The sequence below is a fragment of the Leptopilina heterotoma genome, unplaced genomic scaffold (genome assembly GCF_015476425.1).
Source record: "Leptopilina heterotoma isolate Lh14 unplaced genomic scaffold, ASM1547642v1 Lhet_44, whole genome shotgun sequence".
Classification (NCBI taxonomy): domain Eukaryota; kingdom Metazoa; phylum Arthropoda; class Insecta; order Hymenoptera; family Figitidae; genus Leptopilina; species Leptopilina heterotoma.
Genome location: NW_025111084.1, coordinates 3,811,667 through 3,833,425, shown reverse-complemented (window position 1 = coordinate 3,833,425; position 21,759 = coordinate 3,811,667). Strand labels below are relative to the sequence as shown.

The following is a 21,759-nucleotide window of genomic DNA, read 5'->3' as shown; positions in this document are numbered from 1 at the left end:
ATTGGATTTCTGTATAATTAGTAGTAGCAAGAAGCAGATGAATTATTGTGGATAGACTGCAAACTGTTTTCGTATTTGATTTCAATCGAGAGTAATACTATCTTCTTGTAAATGATAATATTTTTCTCATCTGGAAATCAATGATTGTATTTTTAAAAATAAATTCTATCAAGAAAATCTTTTATCGTGAGAAAATGGGTTTATTTTTTTTTATTGTGTTTTGAAAAAAGATAGTTATGTTCTTGATTACTGAGAGTATATTCATTTCACTTCTTTGTAGGGCAATCACGTTTTTTTTTGCTCTAACCATCCAAGGATGTAATTACAGGAAACCCTTCGAAAGAATACGAAGAATTTTCGGTGTTAGAGGCAAGCTACAACACTTGGATGTTTTTGTTGTTATAAGGTGCGATTTTTATTGCGAAACGGACATCAATGGTTAGTTGGGTCTAAAGAGAAAATTCCAATTACTTTCGAGGTTGGTTAGAGTTAAAGCTGATTGACCAGCTTTGGTTGATTTAACAGAATTTAGTTGCAGTTCTTTCATTTCCCATTAACGCGAGAAAAGTTCAAATTATTTAAATTTCATTTCTGTCAAATATAAATTATATTTGAAAATCTATTTCTATTTCTTTATTTGATATTGACTTTATTCAGTTTGAAATTAAAAACTGCAAGCGTGGAGACAAGGATATTCGAGCAGTTTTATTTGTGAAAGAAAATATCAGTTTACGTTGAAAAGATTTATTAACTTGGAATCAGTTTGAACGGCTTTTTTTATTTCTTGGAAGCTCCAGTTATATACCAATGGAAACTTTATTCTCTTTGAAGGCAGATATTGGAATAGATTCGTGGTTTAACGAATTGCAATAATGTATCGTAATTTATTTAATATTTGAATAATTAAAATTCTTGGGATACTTTGAAACAATTTTAATTATTTGTTTGGCAGTTGAGTATTGAATTTTACTTTTGTGTTGAATTCGCAAAAGGATTTTAACGTCAATCATAGATTGTTAACTTAAACAAGCGGTTGAACTTTACTGGCTTTATATATGTGAACGTTACTTTGAGGTTAGTGCCTTTGGCTTTCAGTCTCGACGTTACGGACGATCTCGGTCAGTCGTCAGATAAGCCACAGACACTAATATACTTGCTTCTCCCGATAGTGAAATTGTTACAGATATTATCATGAATATAGTTGACCTGAAATAGCAATTTTGTGGGATTTATGATCAGTTATGCGGTTTAGTTACTTCATCATACTTTACTATTCTATTTACATTCCTATTTTTGTATTGATACCAACAAATGTCCCCAGGGGAATCTTTTTACAAACTGTACCTATAACAAATATTTTCCTAAATATTGCTTCTACAGACTTGAAATTAGAAGTACTCGCATTTGCCTGGACAGTTTCACTCCCGAACTAAATCAACAGATCATACTTTCTAAAAGTAAAAAGGGAATTTAAATTTGATGGTGAAGATTTTTGCCAAATGTCTTAATTTTCACTCAATTAAGAGCTAAATCACACTCCAAGGAACTTGGAGAATTTGAAGATTTTCTTTTTTGTACGACATTTCCGGTCTTTTCATTAACGACTAATACTTCTTCTTTTTTTGTCAACGTTAGAGTCTAGAAAAGCACTGAGAAAGTTTGAACCGACTTGTGCAATAAGTTAGACGAGAACTGAAGTTCCGCTCGAGACCAAATAGTGTCGACAGTGACCACTATTTCTAGTCGGTTCGATCTGACCCGTGTTTCACCTCCGAACCTCTTCCTGGCACAAGTGAAACTCGAAAACTCGCGAAGCGAGTGAAATAAAATCGATATGCTACTGCCGCACCCCGGATACTGCCCTGTCCAGAGAGACAGTTGCTTCCAACGCTCTCGACGATTTTCCCTTTTCTTCTATTCAAACACCCCCCTCCTCCTCCCTCCTTAACCATTGCCCAACTTACCCTCCTTCAGCATCCAGTGAAATGTACAGAGAGATAGGAGAGGATTACTCAGAGGTGTCTTCTTTTTTTTTGCCAGCACTATTTTCATGGAGCCTACGTGACGAGAATAACTCTCGATGCGAAGTCCTACCATTTCGCATTTCTGCATCCGACCAACGTTTCTAGTTCTCCCGGAAACATATAATATTTCTTTTCATTTTAAGTTCCGCCGCTTGTCGCATAGTATATAATACAGTTCTCTCGGTGTGTAAGCTTCCTAACGGAAAAGTAGTGAACGGAAAAGCTCTTTGTGAAATCGATGCAGAACTTTTTTTTTTGCATAATTACATAATTACACTCTTGAATTAACTAAGTATTTCCATGAATTTTTCTGGATTATGATCTTTTTTATTCGTGCACTTTTCTTTAATATTAGAGAAAAAGTGAAAAATTTAGGTGTGCAGTCTTGAAAACCTTAATCTAAGTTTTATAATTATACACAAGTTTAAATGAAACATCCTTAGTTATATTGCTTCTAATACTTCAAAATAGCCGTGAAAGGTTTTTAACACACGCAGCATGGTAAATACGGATTTACAACGATTTGAAACTTGCCTCCGAGTAAGATGAATGGAAAGCGACGACGTTGCTGGGGGCCACGGATGATAAATTGTCCGTCATGATGGCAAAGATGGAACGTTTCTTCCTTGCCACACGGCTTTTGCCCTCTGATCTTATACCAGGACGTCTTTATACTCGCAGTTGTAAAATGATATACGTCAAGCCAAACTATTGTTAAAAATCCTGCATTAGATTCTCACATTGTCAATAATGATGTATTTTGAAACGTTTCATCACTTGTCAAAGTTTTCAAAACTCTTTGAAAGATCTTGAAAGATTTTGAAGATCTTGTTTTAGAAATTCATTTTTCGAAAGTATTTTGAGTCTATACATTTAACTGATTTTACGACCCTTTAATGCTTGCTAATTTACAGTTAGTGGAGTTGAAGAAATTTATGTTAAAATTCAAGACAGTGTCGTGCTCAAGATTTTGGAGCATTATTTAATTTCACTAGGGGGTCGAATGTCAGTGAGGTTTGATTTACTTCTGATCTTTATGCTCACTTAATAGCGGGATTTTCACCCTCACTATCTCAGGAGGGTCTAATTCGAATTCCCCTAGCTTCTTTCACCAAGTCAACACACGATCAACAATAGATACCGTTGACCGGGGTAATTGTGCCAAACCCCGAGGGGTGAATTTGAAACACGCAAATATTTCCTGGTGTGGAATTTTTATGATAGTTTTAAGGAGGTCATACTGGTTGTAACTCTATTAATTTTTACTTTAACTTATTTACAACTTCTTCACAATAATTTTATGTAAACATAAATTAAATATTGCCTTTCTTTCTTGTAGTTCGATATCAGTTCAGGTGTAATTAATCCTTAGGATTTGGTCTTCTTTTACTATAACTCGTAGTTACTTTGATGTGATTGGATTCTGAATTTTCAACTCCACTAAGTTGCAGTTGCCCTTAGCTATTTATTAGCAGAGGGCTTCGAGATGATTATTACCAGTAAGGAGAAGTTAATCGAGACGCCTATCTCGACAGCCTTCACCGGATCATGCGCACTTTGATTTCCAATGGCAGGTACAATTACTCTGATCCTTAACTCGGTCAGTCTGATAAATATAATATTTCATACATAGGACCCCAAGTGGAAAAGTTAACTTTAGTTAACTTTAGCTAATGATACTAACATTAGATTAACATTAGACTAACGACATTTTTTGGTCACTAATGTCAGATTATAACGTTAGCCAAACGTTAGCCAAACGTTAGTCTAACGTTAGCCTAATGTTAGTTAACGTTGGTCTAACGTTAGTAGCATTAGCTAACGTTAATTAATGTTAACTTTTTTACCTGGGACAATACAAGATTTATTTTAACACAAATCCTTAAGGGGTCAGGCCACTATAAACGCAAAAAACACCTGTTTTCAAGAATTTTTATATGAAAGGAAAGGGAATACAATTATAATGATGTGGTATGCTTCCTTCCTTCATTTATTTATCAGAACATCCAAATTTATAGACATCGTCTTCTTTATTTCCGAAAAAAAAGAAAATTCCCCACAGTCTTTAAATTCAAGACGTCAGATATCGTGTTTCCCAATCCAGAACAAATTTCCCGTCTTTTCCTGGAAAGTAGGAAGAAAAATATCACTTGGTCTTGCACTTAGTTCACGTAACGAATTATTTCTCTCTTTCTTTTCTCCCTTTCACTCGATCGGCTCTGGCATTGGCGTAAAAATTACCACAATTTCGAGATACAATGGACCCTTTGTCGTGGGTAACTGCGTCACGTAGGAAAACGTGCGGGGGGTGGTGGTTGTCGCGTCTGTTTAGAACCTTCCTACATAGTGAATTTGCCAATGTATAGAACACGACATTCGGAGAGTTGGTTGGGGGGTTAGGTATTTGCCGGGCAAGGGTATGATGGAGGGGGAATTGGTGCACTTGCATTTACTCATTCCAATTCCTTTCTACCATTCTCTCGCGGTAACCGCAACATCGACCTCAAACAAACCGTAACTACCTACTGGTCGGGTGAAATCGCCACACACAGAAAACTAAGTTAGTCTCGAGAGTCCCCGAAAATGGAGTTACCCATTTACTCGTCTACTATGAATGTCGGTAATATTCATATGCAAGGCGACATTTTCCATAACGCCAGCCACTTGGGGTATCAGAGAAATTACTATGCTTCTCCGGCATTATGCTCAACTGATTTTAATTTTCTCATCAATTGTTCTAGAAAGGGGGATTTTTTTATTCTCCTTTAAAATATTCAACTTATTATTGTATTTTCCAATTTGTTTCACTGAAGTTATTTTCCGAAATACCCAAGTGGAGAACAAGGTGTATAACTTTGCAATAATTTTTTAATAATTCCCCTAGATATAGAGTTACAAAAGAAAAGAACGTTAATTAGGAATTATTTTCGAATTTCCTGACAAGTAGCGAGTCGTACCGAAATGGTCACCGAATGGTACTCACGGGAACAGGAAAAAGTTCTTTCCCTCGAAGAGGGGTTAGCCGAATTACAGCACACGAGAGAAAAATATACTCTGGTGAACTTTCTTTCTTCGCTACTTAACAGCATTCACAAAGTTGTAATTTATAGTTACGAAAAGTGATTTCATGATCATGATTGTAAAAACCTTTTCGTCCCTTGTAAATTAGTTACTCCATAAGTGTAAAGAAATGACTTTTTTTTAGAATCGAATAAATATGCAAATTATAAAGAGTATTCTTATTTCTTGATATTGTCCTCACCATTAAATATCAAGAACTCGTAAGATTATCATTTATCATGAAACTGTTTGCGACAAGTAAAAAGAAGGTTGTGCATAGGGAACATTAGTTTTTGTTTGCTTAAATTGTTTTCAAGGCTTCCTCTGGTGAAGTTTTTGCGGCAAAGAAACCACATGTCAGTGGCTTTCTTGTTGATGGCAAATTATCTCTAGAAAAGAGCTTATGTCTGGTAGGAGATTTGCTTTCATCAGTTCAGGATTTAGATTTCTCATGAGACAATCATTAGGTTGACATTTTACTGATGAGTGAAAAAAGTTTATCCCAAGAATTAGGATTACCAGGAAGAATTTATAGATCGATATAATTCTAAGACGTATTGGGAAAATTGAATATTTCCATCTCCTAAACGTTGGACATTCTATTGTACTATCAGTTTTGAAACTATTATTAGAAATTAATCAAGAGATTAAATCGGAAAACAAGAGAAATTCTTGCAATATATGAAAATATCATAATCAGTGATATCGGATCGAATTCAAAATGAGAATCAGTTTAATGCACCTCTATTCCCTGCAGCGTTGATCACGAAACCTCAAATGGCGTTGGGGATATCTCGTCTATTGGCCTTAAACACACTTCAATTCACCGAAAAGCACCAACGGAACCGTGGAAGTTAGTAATGTAATCGTGGATCGATATCGAATTTGCCATACCGACAGAATGGTTACAGATACAGTGGCACGTGCGTCTTTCCCTTGAAACTCCTTTGGACTTATATACTTGAAACCCCCTAGGGAATTTCCGCGACTAGTTCACTCTCTCTCTCTCATTCCTGTTTCTTGAACATTCAGCAAGATCCTTTACGTCCAACTTGGGGAACACACACCCTTTGGCCAACCATCTCTTTCACATTGAACACAATTCCGAAACTGTAGAATTGCAAATGTATCGTCGGTCGATGAGGAGTTCCTTTTGTTTGGAGTTCCATTTCTCCTGGTTTCCGATACAAACCACTTAGAGTGTTGGTGATGTACATGTGTCGAACGAAGCGTATTCAGCTTGACATGTGTGAGCGCTGTGTTCTAAACGCCTGCGATCGTCGACAAACGGCTTTCCAGGCAGTCACGTTCAGTTTACAGTTGGCAAGCGCGAATAATCGAGACTGATCGATTTAACGTATGCTGCTTCGATAACCAATTCAATGCTGAAGGCATTTTTCTATTACATTACCATTTTCCGAAGAATTAGTAATGATCCGCAAGTACTAGTCATTTTGTTTAGTAATTATACTCTCTATTGTATAACAGCCCTGGACGCGATCTTTCATTATAATTATCTTTTATCTTCCCTGTCGTTTGGAATGAGTGAAAGGGCAAGATGCGGGACCTTATCAAAATAGGAAGAGATGGACAGCCGGTCAGCGTGTCAGTCTTGGCAGTCTTGGCAGTCAGTAGTTCGTGGACCATCAATTAAAGAGGGACATTTTTATCATTGTCAAAAGTTTCCACTTTTGTGATTAGGGATCTAATTATGATTAGAACTTGCAACGTACCAAAATCAACACGTACATGATTCAAGAAGCATTAGGCTAATGAAGAAATTTTTATATAAAAAAGGGAAGCATCTCTGTTCGACCAGAGAGTAATTTTTAGGGAATTAACCTGAACTCATCGTTCAGTACAAGAGAGTAGTTTCTTGGAAATCAACCTGAACACATTGTCTGAAAAATTACATCATTAAAAAGTGAACTATAGTATATCTCCAAGTATTAATTTTGAAACAAACTACAATTCAACAATCTTCTAAAATATATTAATATTAAAAGTACTAAAAAAACATTAAATTTTTAGAATTTATAAGAAAATTCGGAGTTTTTGTGTCTTTTATGTTTAACTCATAAACTATAAAATTGCCAAAAATTTTAATACAAAACTTTCAATTTTTTCTATATTTCTGACAATAATTTCGTTGTAAATAACTTAATTCTTGAAGAACTATCAGAAAATTATTACTTATAAATTATTTAATGCATAATTGTACTTAAAAATTTGGAAATTAATTAGATTTCAAAAGATTTGCGTTTAAAATCTTCATAAATAGATGAACTTCAAAGGTTTCAATTTGAATTTTTAGAAAATATTAATTTTTAGAAAATATCAATTTTTAATGAATTTGAAATTTTAAATAAGAATTTTAAGAACAATTGATTACAGAAATTCAATTATTTTCAAAACTGATAAACTTCTTCGCTTAAATTTAATTATGTTCAAAAACTTTTTAAAAATTCTTGTCAAAATTTCAATTATCTTTATAAATCATAAAATTCTTCTCCAAAATTTAATTATTTTCAAAAAATTTAAAAAATTTTTGGCAAAATTTCAATTATTATCAAAAATTCTTCTCATTTCAATTATTTTTAATATCTACTATTTTAATAAAATTTCCCAAAAGAATTCAATTATTTAAAGAAAAATTTAATAAAATTTTCAAAGGAATTCAATTACTTACCAATTTTTTTTTACAAATTTCTTTGCACTAATTCAATTATTTCGAAAAATTCTATTATTTACAAAAATTTTGACAAAATTCTTTACAAGATTTAGTTAATAAAAATGCAATTTTAATAAAATTTTCCTATACAATTCAATTATTTTCAATACAATTCTTCTTAAGAATTCAATTATTTTCATATATAATAACATTGTTTTCGAGAATTTAATTGTATTAAAAAATTTTGTTGAAATGCTGTATAAATTGAAAAAATATAATAAAATTGATCATAGAATACAATTATTTTTGTAAAATATTAAACACTCTTCCTATGAATACAATTATTGTCAAAAATGTTTGTAAAAATTTTTGAAACAATTCAATTACTTTCAAAGAATAAAATTCTTCGAAACAATTCAATTATTTAAGGAATTTTAATAAAACTCTTCCGAAGAATTCATTTCTTTTCAAAAATAAAATTTTTCACAGAAATTCAATTATTTAAAAAAAATTTAATAAAATTCTTCGTTAGATTTCAATTATTTTCAATTTTCTAATGAAATTTCTCGGTAGAATTTAATTATTTTCAAAAAGTTTTTAAAAATTCTGAGAAATTCAATTATTTAAAACAATTTGAATAAAATTCTTCACAAGAAATTAATTATTTTCATAAATAATAATCTGGAATTCAATTATTTTCACAACTAAAATTCTTCAAAGGAATTTAATTCTTTAAAAAAAATTTAAATTAAATTCGTTGCGTGATTTTAATTATTTTCATAAATAATAAAACTTATCGCAAAATTGAAATTATTTTTTATACAATTTTAAATAAAACGATAGAAAATTGCATATTTATTCTTAAAATTACTTTAGAAATTCGCCGAAAGAATTCAATTATTTTTTAAAAATTTTGATAAAATTCTTCATAATAATTAAATTTTAAGAAATATTCAATTATTTAATAAATTATTTATCTTTCTATTTAAATAATTGAATTCTTCCAAAGAAATTTGTGATTTATGAAAATAATTGAATTTTCCCAAAGAATTTTATTAGAATTTTTGAAAATAATTAAATTATTTATAAATTTTTTAGCAATAATTCAATTATTTTCATAAATAATAAAAAATTTTTACAGCGATTAAATTATTTTCATAAATCACAAATTTCTTTTTAGGAATTCAATTACTTTCATAAATATATTAAAACTCATTTGCAGAATTTCAATTATTTTTAATACAATTTGAATTAAATTCCTGGAAAAATGTAATTATTCTTAACAAATTTATTAAAATTCGTCGAAAGAATTGAGTTATTTAAATGTTTGTTGTTAAATTTCTTTATGAGAATTCAATTTAAAGTAAGTTTTAATTATTCAATAAATGATTAATTTTTGTATTTAAATAATTGAATTCTCGTAGAATTTTTATTTAGAATTTTGTAATAAAAATGAATAAAAATTGAATTTTAGTCAATATTTTAGATAATAATATTAATAATTGAATATTAAAAGCATAATAGCATGAATTTTTGAAAATAATTGAATTTTGAAAAGATTTCAAATTAAAATCTTTGCAAATCAGAATTTTTCAAACTTTTAACTACCAATTCTGTAGAATTAATTTTTTCGAAAAGGTTTAATTGAATTTTTTTGAAATTATTAGAAGTTTTTATTTTCTAATATATATTTAATTGAAGAATTTCGAATAATCGAAATTTCTCTAAAAATAAATTGTAAACAAATGGATTTGAAAATTCTCGAAGAACTTTTTCAAGAATATATAAAAATAATTCATTTAAAGAAGAAGTTTAGTTAAAAAATTCTAGAAAATAATGATGAAAATAATTTTTAAAAAATTACAGTAACAATATTCTTATAATATAAAATAATTATTTTGTCACTCGGTTATCTTTAATTATTATAAAACATAAAGAAATCGATCACTCCGAGTCGAAGACTTGGAGTTATCAATTTCTTCATGTTTTATAATCATATTCTCTTATTGAATTTCAGAAGGTTTGAATATTCTTCAGGGTCAGGGTAAAAGTCAACATTTTGTCTGGAAATCAGGAAAAAGGCAGGGAAAAACAAAATTAAATTTTTGTGGCAACCCTGCTAATCTGTCCACAAAACTCTATGGCCAATGATGTATGTAACGAAAAAGTAACAAAAGAAAATATAATCAATAATTAGTTGACGAAGACGATTGTAAAGCCTTACATTTATATATGAGCTAAGAAAACAGAATTGTTATGCAGACACATCTGTTTTGTAAAATTCAACGATTGTCTAAGGTGGTAAGAAGGAATATAGGGAAAGGGACAGAAAGCAAATCCTCGATCCATTCCAAGTAAAACCAAAGTTGGCGCGGTATTGGCATTTCTCGACGTAGTTGCAACGGTCGAGAAATGTTATCTATATATAGAATCGAGAGATGCCTAAACGAGAAACCAGAATTCTGATTGTCCTAGTGAAACTTCCGTAATTATCCACCACTTTGGAATCGAGTGGCGGGAATAGCGAACAAGAATAATTTCAGCCGTTTCGAGCATTTCATTGTGGTTACACTTGGAACAAAGTCATTTCAGAATCATTACTCGGTAAACGAACATTGTAATTCTTGTTTTCGCGCACTTTGCCGGGAAATATCCTTGGAAAACAAGGAGAGAGTGCAAAATCGTTCGCCTATTGCAAAAGACTTGAAAGTTTGTGTAAGCTTTTAAAGTTTCCATGAAAATCGTTTCTTCTTGTTCTTCTTCAGCAAACAGGCGTTAAAATTACTTCTTAGAACAAAATTTTGTCTTTAAATAGAAGATTTGGAGAAATTAAAGTTTTCTTTTATTATCAAAATTTTTGATATACAGCAAAAGTTTATTTTGCAACATTGTAACTGATACGGGAAAATGTAATACTTTTGAAACTCGGAGGCTTACATACAAATTTTGTAATATGATAAATTCAAATGTTGCTTGAGGTTAGAGTGGAGAGTTCAAAAGCTCTTTAAAATTCAATCATGTGACTATGGAATGCTTTGAGGATGTAAAGCATTAAAATCTCTTGCATTAAAAAATGAATTCGCTTTTAAGTAAATTTCCATGAAATATAATTTTGAATATATATTAAAACTTATATATTATTACATAAATTCTTGCAGGAATTACGGGGATTGCGGGGAATTTTCTGTATTTAGAAAAAGAGGTTTGAAATAAAAGCTCTTTTTAATGTCTAGTATGAAGTATATGCTTCATGTGGTCTTCTTCACAGACATAAGTCCGAAAAAATATTATTGCACTCACAAAACTTGTGGGAAGTATCTTCCTTTGGTTAACCGATCTCGTTGTCTCGCTTTTTCCGCATGGGACTCGCTCGGGTCGCTCCAATTTTCCTTAGCAACTTCCCTAATAGAAAAAGGATCCCGCGGGGTGGTTGAAAGGGTTCCATAGGTTATTTTGCCAGAAAATATCCCGGGGAGTAAAAGAAGCTATTCCCGTAGTTTTCGCTTGTGAAAAAAGGAAAAATATATTAGTAGTGCACCTTTAAGTCTTGAGCTTCTAGGTCGTTACCCAAGAGGATCATTAATATTAAGTCATACTTATACATTTTCACGAGAAGCTAAAGTGTTGAATAATGAAGACACACCAGAATTTCCCGAATATATATTGAAATATCTCTTTCGTGTTTATTTTAGAATAAAGTTTGTTAGCTCTTTCTTTGCAAAATATTTATTTAATGAAACCATCAGACGATGGTTTCTCATACAACCGCATCTTTATTTTTTATCTTTATTCTTTTTTCTCCTAAGGAATACAAATTTTATATTACAAAAGTATTACAAAAGCATAAACAAAAATTGGAAGTCATTTTTACAAGTGTAAAGATTTTTCTGCAGAAAGAGAAAAAAAAATCGTAACTTTGAAGAGAGTAAAACTTTGCCAAGTCGTGGTATTAAATTCTTATCATTTTCGTGGTTGAAAATCTGCGTCTGAGGCAAGAGTATCTTTCCTCGCTTCATAGAGTTTCTTCTCCCCCTTTTTCTAGGATATCGTTTGAAATTTCTCTTCCTTTCTTTCAAATATCGCGAAACTTCATGAGTTTCGTTTCACTCTCGACCACCAACATTGGATCCGTTGCCTCAAAGATATTGCCCATCTTTTTATTGCACGAGTTATTGCATCTCGAGAAGCCAGTGCGGACAACAAATTCACCTTCCTTTCTTCATGGCCCTCGCCGAATATACGGAGAGTGAGGAAATGTTGGCTGTGCGAAACGATATTCAGTCGCGCGAGGGTGAAACTTCCAATACGAATGGGAAGGTATGCATAAGTTTTGGAAGCATTTCCCCGGATATATTTTCACCAGTAGATGCATTATTCCCGAGTTGCAAACGTGTGTAGACTTCTCATATTGCTTATTTTGAATTTGTACACGATGTTTACTTTTGTGTATATGATATAGAGTTAGCAAATTAGAACTTTGCACGCAATCGTATAATTGAAATGGAACCAATGCTACTATTCAGAAAGATTATTTACTATTTCAGGTTTTAATTTCTCAATTAATCTTTATTGCAACTATGCAATCATATTTTTTTAATTAATGTTTGAACAATATTTTAAAAACAATAGTGATAACGATTACGCATCAATTCAGCGAATGGAAAAAAATCGTGGATTAGTAAAGAAGATTCAGTGCTTTAAACTAAATAGAAATATTTATTGTCTGGAAATATTTGCAGACTTCGTACTCGATAATTAATTTTAAAAAAGAAGCAAAAAGTAGCTTTCAAAGTAAAAAAGTAGTAAAAAAGTAGCTATAGAAAAATTAAACTTGACGACAAAAAAACCCGTTTTAGACACTTCTTAAAACTGACAAAAAATTCCATTCTTATTTTATGTTCCTGACTTTTTCCTAATTTTCATCAAAAATATAATTACTTCTTTCTTATCCTGCCAATAAATTGAATTATAAAATTATAAAAAAAATTTCGTTCTTGCAAAGAATTTTATAACAATTTTTAAAAAATTGATTTCTTTCGACTACTTTTATACGAATACTGATTTAAATAGTTGAATTTCTGTAAAATTTTTATTATTCATGAATAATGTCTGTATGATTAAAAATGAATTGAACTACTGATTTCTAAATAAAAAACTTAGAGAAACGGTCTGTCTGACTAAAAATGACTTGAACTACTGATTTACAAATGAAAAAAATATAGAAAAGGGCTGACTGACTGAAATTGACTTAAACTACTGATTTACAAATGAAAAAATTATGGAGAGTAGATGTTCGACTAAAATTGACTTGAACTACTGATTTACAAATAAAAACCTATAGAATACGTTTGTTTGTCTAAAATTGACTTGAACTACTGATTTACAAATTAAAAGACTGTGGAAAGTAGATGTCCGACTAAAATTGACCTAAATTACTGATTTACAAATTAAAAGACTGTGGAAAGTAGATATCTGACTAAAATTGACTTGAACTACTGATTTACAGAATAAAAAATCTAAAAAGGGATGTCTGACTGAAATTGACTTAAACTACTGATTTACAAATAAGAAATCTAAAAATGGGATGTCTGACTAAAATTGACTTGAACTACTGATTTACAAATAAAAAAATCTAATAAAGGTCTGTCTGACTAAAATTGACTTAAACTACTGATTTACAAATTAAAAGACTGCGGACAGTAGATGTCTGACTAATATTGACTTGATTTACTGATTTACAAATAAAAACCTATAGATTAGGGATGTATGACTATAATTTACTTGAACTACTAATTTATAAATAAAAATACTATAGACAAGTTTTTTCTGAATAAAATTTACTTGAACTACTGATTTGTAAAAAAGAAAACCATTAAAAAAGAATGTTTGACTAATATTGTCTTGAACTACTGATTTACAAATTACAATTAATTTAATAAATAATTGAATTTTTGAGAAGAATTTTATTATCTATTCGAAAATAATTGAATTATTGCGAAAAATGTTATTAAAAAATGTTTAAATAGAATTAAATTTCTGTGGAAAATTTTGTCATTTTTGATAATAATTGAATTATTCATAAGAATTTTGTAAACATTATTTTAAATTATAATTTTTTTGAAATATAATAAATATTATGAAAATTTTATTTTAAATAATTTAATTCTTGTAAAAAACTTTATTTGTAAAAAGAATTAAATTTTTCGATTAATTAATTTAAAATAGTATTACAAATAATTTGAATTCTTCGATGAGTATTATTTTTTATGAAAATACTTGAATTCTTTGTTAGAATTTTATCAAATATTTTTTTAAATAATTGAATTTTGATAAGAATTGTTATTATTAGTAAAAGTAATTGCATTATTGTGAAGAATTATATAAAAATTTTGTTAAATAATTGATTTTAAAAAAAAATTTTTTTATTTAAATAAATTAAATTCCTGGGGAAATTTTATTATTTCTGAAAATAATTGAATTTTTGATGAATTTTATTATTCTTTAAATAATTGAATTCTTTTGCAAAATTTTATGAAAATACTAGATATTCAAAATAATTGAATCGTTTCAAGAGTATTTGGTTATAATTTTTGAGAATAGTTTTTTGATTTCTAGTATTTACGAATTTAAAGTAGTGAAAATTGTCAAAAAATAAAAACAAAAAAGTAGTATATAGTAGGTTTTAGTAGAAGCCTGTATTTAGTGATCCTTTAAAAACTGTTTTCTTTTTCGTAAAAATACTGTAATGAAGAAAATTTTTTCGCCATTAAATAGTGCATAAAAGAAGGGAAATGGAATTTCGAGCGTATGCTTCTTCCCTTCTGAATTTTCTAGGATACTTAGTATGTTAGTCACAGGTCAACGCGAACATGTCTATTGTGACAAAGTATGATAATCGGACAAAGTAGCTGACTACAAACAGTTTGCTCATCCGCGTATAACGAAATAAAAATAGCTCCAGGGTACCTTTTGTGAACTTTTTGGCTAAAAGAGTCTATCGCTTCTGTAACAGAGACTCATTATTATCATTATTATTTAAACAACTTGAGCATTTAATTTCCCTCTAAAGCTATTTTCAAACCAAATGTAGTATAAATAATAAAAAAATTTTTGCATTATTCTATTAAAAATTAAAACGAGACAATAATTTTTTTTTACTTTTTAGAAAAATGGTTACTTTTTTAAAATTGATATCAAAGTGAAATGAAGGGAAATTGGATGATTTTAAAATGACTGTCTGCTAAATTTACAATAATTCTCAATTTTCTCACTATATAGTTGCTGTAGAAAATTCAACATTGCGGTAAAATCAAACGATAATTCGGTGTATTGTGCCGCGGTTCACTCAAAATCAAATAAAGTCCTTTGAGTTCTTGGAACTGGAACTGGAATTTTGTAACAATAGAGTGTAAATGCATTACATATGTAAATATTTGAATATGATTTTAAGTGGTTACACCACGACCAGCAGGAAATTAGACGATCATTACGAATTTATTTTTTGGCTGAACTAATATGTATAATACTTTTTTGATTTTACTTTCTTCCTCTTTTCAAAATAAGTAGTCTTCCCTTACCTAATTTGCATATTTTTTCTTTTCAGAAAAAAATAATTATTTCTTTAAATAGAAAAAATATGTTTTCGAAGAACAAATTTTTATTTTGACTACATCGAGGGAAATTTGCCCCCAATGTTGTCGAACATAAGACAAAATAAAACCAAGTAATTTGCCTGTTAATTGTTTCAATGCTGGTAAATTTGAATAATCAATTCAATTGCGAAATATTTTCATGCAAATTCCAAGATAGTATAACGTTTGACCACAAAAGGAGCGGTGCAGATACGAAATTGCATCCATAGAAAGCAGTATACAAGAGTAAATGTGATGCTATTCCGTAGAATGGCATGCTCTTCACGTTGTCTTGACTCTGATCTGTCTCTCCAACTCTTGCATTTGTAATATAGCAAGACTTCCTTGAGGCATTCCGTGCTCGTGAGGGGCACCATAAGTAGGCCATTATGCCTGATCCAGTGGTGCCAGAAATGCATTCACACGATCGGCTTTGCAGCTCTCTTTGATATCATTTTCAGGAGTGGACCTTTCAGCTATTCACATACTGTATTTCGCAATTCTCACACATTTTTCAAATCTTCAATGCCTTCGAAAATTTCTCTCACTATTTTTCAATATGCGAATTGTTAAAATACTTGTTCTGGTTGGGCCATAGTCTTAAAAGTCATCACAGAAAATTATGAATTTATTTTAATAATATATAAAGTGTATAATTATTTAGCATCCGCGTTAAGTAAATATCTTTACTTCTAAAAAGAGGCGAAAGTAAGAAAAAATCAAAAATACTCTTATAATACGAGTGCCTTAGTCAGGTTGCCACAAAAATTTAATTTTGTTTTTCCCTGACTTTTCCCTGACTTCCAGACTTCTTCCTGACTGATTTTGACTTTTTCCCTGACCCTGAAGAATATTCAAACCTTCTGAAATTCAATAACGTATGAAAAATTATAAAACATGAAGAATTAAAGATAACCGAGTGATAAAATAATTATTTTATGATATAAAAATATTGTTATTGTAACTTTTTCAAAATTATTTTCACCATTATTTTCTAGAATTGTTAACTACACTTCTTCATTAAATCAATTATTTTTATATATTCTTGAAAAAGTTCTTTGAGAATTTTCAAATCCATTTGTTTACCTTTCAATTTTAGAGAAATTTTGAATATTCGAAATTCTTCAATTAAATATATATTAAAAAATAAACACTTCTAATAATTTCAAAAAAATTACATTAGACTTTTTCGAAAAAATTAATTCTACAGAACCTTTTCAAAATTCAATTAGTTCCAAAAATTCATGCTATAATGCTTTAAATATTCAATTATTAATATTGTTATCTAAAATTTTGACTAAAATTCAATTTTTAATCATTTTTATTACAAAATTCTACGAGAATTCAATTATTTAAATACAAAAATAAATCATTTATTAAATAATTAAAAGTAACTTAAAATTGAATTCTCATAAAGAAATTTATCAACAAACTTTTAAATAATTGAATTCTTTCGACGAATTGTGATAAAATTTTTAAGAATAATTACATTTTTCCAGAAATTTGATTCAAATTGTATTAAAAATAATTAAAATTCTGCAATAATTTTTATTATTTATGAAAATAATTGAATTTCTCCAAAGAATTTTATTAGAATTTTTGAAAATAATTGAATTATTGCTAAGAAATTTATAAAAAATTGCTAAATACTTCAATTATTTTCAAAAATTCTAATAAAATTCTTTGGGGAAATTCCATTATTTTCATAAATCACAAATTTCTTCTGAGGAATTTAATTATTTTCATAGGTACAATTTAAAAAAAAATTCTCTACAAGATTCAATTATTTCTAAAAATTCACGCTACATTGCTTTTAATATTCAATTATAATTTAAAATTTTTAATGAAATTCATTTTTTAATCAATTTTTATTAGAAAATTTTTCGAGAATTCAATTATTTAAATAGAAAGATAAATAAATTATTAAAAAATTGAACATTTTTTTAAATTTAATTTTTATGAAGAATTTTATCAAAATTTTTTAAAATAATTGAAGTTTTTGAACAAATTTAAAAAGTAATTTTAAAAATAAATGCAATTTTCTATCAGTTTATTTAAAATTGCATAAAAAATAATTTATATTCTACGATAAGTCTTGTCAATTATGAAAATAATTAAATTCTTGCAACAAATTTTATTAGAAATTTTTTTAAAGAATTAAATTCCAGAGAAATATATTATTATTTATGAATTAAATTCTTGTGATGAATATTGTTATATTTATGAAAATAATTGAATTATTGTAAAAAATTTTATTAAAATGTTTAAAAAGAATTGAATTTTTGTGAAAAATTTTGTCATTTTTGAAAATAATTGAATTTTTCATAAGAATTTTATAAACATTGTTTTAAAAAATTGATTTTTTCGAAATATAATAAACATACGGTCTGTCTGATTAAAATTGACTTGAACTACTGATTTACAAATATAAAAATATAAAAAGGGCTGTCTGACTTAAATTGACCTAAATTACTGATTTACAAATAAAAAGATTGTGGAGAGTAGATGTCTGACTAATATTGACTTGAACTACTGATTTACAATTAATTTAAATAATAATTAAATAGTTGCTAAGAATTTAATTATTTACTCGAAAATAATTAAATTATTGCGAAACATTTTATTAAAATGTTTAAAAATAATTTAATTTATGTGAAAAATTTTGTCATTTTTGAAAATAATTGTATTCTTAAGAAGATTTGATTTGAAAATAATTGACTTGTATAGGGAAATTTTATTAAAATTGCAATTTTATTAACTAAATCTTGTAAAGAATTTCGTTAAATTTTATTCAAATAATTGAATTTTTAAAAGAATTTTATTTAATTTTTTCGAAATAATTGAATTGGTGCGAAGAAATTTATAAAAAATTAATAATTAATTGAATTCCTGTGGAATTTTTATTAGAATTTGGTTTAAATAATTCAATTCTTTTTGGAAATTTTATTAAAATAGATATTAGGAATAATTGAAATGAGGAAAATTTTTGATAATAATTGAAATTTTGACAAGAATTTTATTAAATTTTTTGAAAATAATTAAATTGCGAAAAAGAAATTTATTACTTTTAAAAATAATTGAAATTTTACGAGAATTTTTAAAAATTTTTTAACATAATTGAATTTAAGCGAAGAAGTTTATCACTTTTGAAAATAATTGAATTTCTGTAATCAGTTGTTCTTAAAATTCCTGTTTGAAATTTTAAATTCATAAAAAATTGATATTTTCTAAAATTTCAAATTGAATCCTTTGAAGTTCATCTATTTATGAAGGTTGTAAACACAAGTCTTTTGAAATCTAATTAATTTTGAAAATTTTGAGTACAATTATTCATTAAATAATTTATAAGTAATAATTTCATGATAGTTCTTTAAAAATGAAATTAATAAAAAAGAAATTATTGTCAGAAATAGAAAAAAATTGAAGGTTTTGTATTAGAATTCTTGTCAATTTCATAGTTTATGAGGCAAACAAAAAAGGCACAAAAATTCCGAATTTTGTTTTAAATTCTAAAAATTTATTTTCCAGTACTTTTAATAAAAATCCCTGACTTTTCCCTGATTCCCCTGACCAATTCTAATTTCCCTGACTTTTCCTTGAATTCCCTGACTTCCCGGATCTGTGGCAACCCTGCTAACTTAGTGAATGATTTCGTGCTCCCTTTGAAGGTTTTTAATTTATAAAGATCAGAAGTGATGAGAGAATACTCGTTTACTTTGAAACGATATATCTTTTTATTCTTTTATCTTTGCCTCACTGCATTTACTCCTTTAATCTTCCACCTGCAAACGAATAATCTCTTTCCTCATTTATTCGTTAACTTCAGAGTACTAGTAGATTTTTATATTTTCTTATATTGGATTTTTTCCATCTCCTTTTATAAATTAGTGATAGGATAGAAGTTATTAAGTAAAGATTTCGAAAATTGGTTCAAGCTTCTTTAATTCCTTGAAATCAAGAAGTTTTTCTCGATTTGTTAGTTGTCTGGATAGATAAGTGTCAACAGAAAACAAGTGAAGAACTGCCTTTCATGAATGATTCAACATTACACTCGATAAACTTTATGCTTTTCTAGATATTGCAATGATAGTTTCAAAATCGAGACCATTGGAAGTGATTTTCGTAACTTGTGTTTCTACTACGTTTTCAAACTTCCCCTCCTCCTCCTCACAAACGATTAAATCCAGCGATATCATCGTGTCCTCTGTAAAAATAACAGAATTCATGTCGCAAAATTCTTTATAACATTTCTTTCGTTCTTTTTGATTCGAAAATTATACAATGACAACATTTGGATTTTTAGAGAAATATGATATTTACAACGACAATAATCCTACAAATAGGAGGGGAAACTTTTCAGTGCTTTTGGATTTTATTTAACTTAAGAAACGTATTTTCCGGACAAATTGCATAAAGGCTACGCTATAAATAATTTAGAAGTAAATTTAATTACTTTGAGGAATGCTGTAAATACTAATTTATCATGAATGTTGAGTCGAGTGACATACCGCAGAATCAAAGGATGCTTCTATTTGCAAGTACAAGGTTCATCATTGAGTAAATAGTTTGCAAACAGGTCAAGCAAAGTTGTCGTACGAAAATGAAATTAGTCGATTTAAATTGAGTTGTTTAATACTTGAATTTTGAGTCTTTGTGAAACGGGGCTTTTTAGAATTCTTTAAAAATTCTTCAAAATAGACGAATACAAAATGTAAATCCGAATAAATTAGACTTAGTTGGATCCTGAATGCTTGAGGCTCAAAAGATTACTTTGAACCTTAATACCAGGCTTTATATCGCATGCACACACGGATAAGGTAACGTGTGTAAGATCCTTAATAAAACATTTCTCTTACCGCAAACACATTTTGTGTGCATTTTCGACTTTCGTAATAGTAACAAAGAATTACGAGTCTGTGGGCGTGGGATTTTCAAATATTTCCCAAATATTTCATTCTCTATTACTCTCTATAGAGTATAATAACACATTAATACAAAAACAACTTCTTTGACAAATGTAAACTAATTGTTAATTTTTTTATTTACAGATCTGGATCTGTGTCCTTTTGACGAAGTTGTTTTCCTAAAAGGCAAAAATGGAGGAAATCAAGGTAAGATTCTAAATTTGATTATAATTATTTGAAGTACCTTTGCAATAATTTATTCCCACAATGGTAAAGAAATATTTCCTTGACAATAAATAAATTACTCGAATGTTAAAACGTAGGAAAAAATGAAATAAGTTCTAACAAATGCAGGACAAAAGTTCGACATTTGTTTCAAGGAGTATTATCTGTTTAATCCCTTTTTATGTTGAGGGTACATGTAATGCGGCGCAGAAACGTAGTTTTTCTCTCACTTGGATGTATATTGAAAATAAACTTCGACACGTGTCAATTAGAACTTTCTAATTTGATCGAAATTCTCGGGAAATGTACTACAGCCAGACTTTCAGTCATCTATATCGATAAAAGTCTGGAAAAACTTCTGGATAGCATTTCTTCCAAAGTGCCTTCTAACTCTCGAGAGCACGCTCGATTGTCGGTCCAAATGGCTTCCCACGAGCTGATGAGTTTCGTTGGAGCGAAACCCTTGTGCCGCCATAAGTTCTGAAAGTCATAAGTCGAATAATAACACACACACACACACACATACACACAAAAAAATGCACAACAAAATTTATTTTTAAATAAATAAAAGTTTCTTTAAGCCGCAACCTTAAAGATGTAACGGTTATGAAAGTTGTAGGTACGCGTATAAAGAACACGACGCATTAGGATTTAAGTGAAGTATATCGATCTTAGGTCAGACATCGCATCGCTTCACTGCTGCTCATTCTCATTTGGACTGAAAGTAATATTAGATTCATCAGGCTTTGCACTTAACTACTAAAACCTACTACTTACTACTTTTTATACTTTATATTACTATTTGGGTACTTTTTTATATTTCAAATAAAAAAGCTGCTCATTCTCATTTGGACTGAAAGTAATATTAGATTCATCAGGCTTTGCACTTAACTACTAAAACCTACTACTTACTACTTTTTATACTTTATATTACTATTTGGGTACTTTTTTATATTTCAGCCACTAAAAACTACTATTTCTGTTTTTTTACAATTTCCACTACTTTAACTTCGCTAATACTAGAAATCAAAAAACTATTCTTAAAAATTATAATCAAATTCTTTAAAAAGATTCAATTATTTTCAAAAAATATTCGGAAATCAGTAGTTCAAATTAATTTTAGTCAGACATCTACTCTCCACAGTTTTTTCATTTGTAAATCAGTAGTAGTATATAAGTCAATTTCAATCAGGCTTTCCTTTTTTATATTTTTTTTATTTGCAAATCAGTAATTCAAGTCAATT

General features: G+C 28.8%; 1 protein-coding gene across 1 annotated transcript in view; it reads left to right on the top strand.

The window, feature by feature from the left end:
- Positions 1-21,759, top strand: part of LOC122506841 (TWiK family of potassium channels protein 18-like) — a 140,114-nt gene that overhangs the window by 7,865 nt on the left and 110,490 nt on the right. Inside the window, exon 2 of the mRNA XM_043619202.1 lies at positions 20,435-20,497. The gene's annotated coding sequence lies outside the window, so the exon portion shown is untranslated. The remainder of the gene's footprint in view (positions 1-20,434; positions 20,498-21,759) is intronic.